The following is a 1,629-nucleotide window of genomic DNA, read 5'->3' on the forward strand; positions in this document are numbered from 1 at the left end:
AATCCAATGTTTTTAATGTCAGGTATATCTGCAGGGTAAGATACACTGGCCTCAGAAAGTATTTGAACATTTAATTATGTCTTTTCCACAAGGCATTTAATTATTTAGGTATTATTTAGGTATCTAATTATGTTAATTATATTGTATGAATGTCATTGCATTAAAAAAAAAAAAGCATGGTTATTGTAATTAATATGTTTTAAATAACACGGCTTAAGCACACTTATGCAACAAAACCTTTCAAAAAAAGAGGCTGTTTGAGATTTGGATTGGTAAAGAGTAAATACGGTTTAAATTTAGGACAAAAATATTTGTTAAAAATTTTGTTAAAAGTAATTGCGAAAATATTTCTGAAAAGTAAAATTAGAGGGAAACCTAATGCCACTTTGTTCATAAAAAAAGGACCATTTTAGTTTTATAAGAACTGTTTTTTAAGAATTTGTGAGTTTGTTCATTTTTAACAAACCCTAATGAAATACACAGCCATAATGCCTGCGCTGAATTTCTTGTCTTCTCGTTATTTCATCATTACATAAATACTATGTTCGATCTCAACATGTTCTATTTTTCTGGCATTACTGCATTCTCAGATCAAGTGAAAATACAAGCATATTTTTATGTTTTTATGTTAAGTGGCCCCTTTATTCTGCTTTGTGTTGTGCTACAAGTCTTAACATTTCTTTAAACTGGCTGCATATTTGTGGAATTGTAGGTTTGGAAGTTCAGAATGCTGTGTTGCACAAGACATAAGATAAAAGTACATCTCAAACACGTACAATATCATTACAAAGTTGTTTTTTTGAAAGAAACGAATGCTTATATTCAGCAAGAATGTATTAAATTGATCAAAAGTATTCAATTTGAAATAAATGCTGATCTAGTCGTCAGAGAATCTTACAAAATGTATCACTTTTATCACAAAAATATTAAGCAGCACAACTGGTTTCAGTATTGATAATAAGAAATGTTAAATGAGGACTAAATCAGCATATTAGAATGTTTTTAAGAATCATGTGACACTGAAGACTGATGGAAAATTGGCTTTGTCATCACATGAATACATTCCATTTTAAAATATATTAAAATAGAGCACATTCATTTTACATTGTAATAATTATTTGCAATATTTCAGTATTTTTGATCAAATAAATGCAGCCTTGGTAAGCTTCTTTCAAAAATTAAGTGTTTCAAAAACTTTTTCACCAAGCCCAAACGTTTGAACATGTATTGTACAAATGTATTTTAGTTTGAGCCCATTTTGGTGTACAGTGCAAGATGTCTTACAAAACAGTATCTCCGTAGAGCAAAATACACACAACAAAGGATACTACAATCCAAGTAATGAGCGACAGTTTTGTGCTGTCCAGAGGATGATTTATTGGGTGTGTGAACATTTTTACTTTTACCAATATTATAAAACCAATAGTTTGAGTACAGCTCTTTTAAAATGTCCCAGAATCCACAGACCCTTTGCAGGAGGTAAGCACATTGACTGCTTTTCAAGTGAAACTGAAAGAAGTAGTTTTGTTCAAAGGTGTGAGGTATTCAGCGGAATAAATGTGGGCATTCATTGCGAACAGTGAAAAAGCAGTCACCATTCAATAATAATTTTCACACACACAGAAGTCG

This window comes from Barbus barbus (assembly GCF_936440315.1).
Source record: "Barbus barbus genome assembly, chromosome: 15".
NCBI lineage: Eukaryota > Metazoa > Chordata > Actinopteri > Cypriniformes > Cyprinidae > Barbus > Barbus barbus.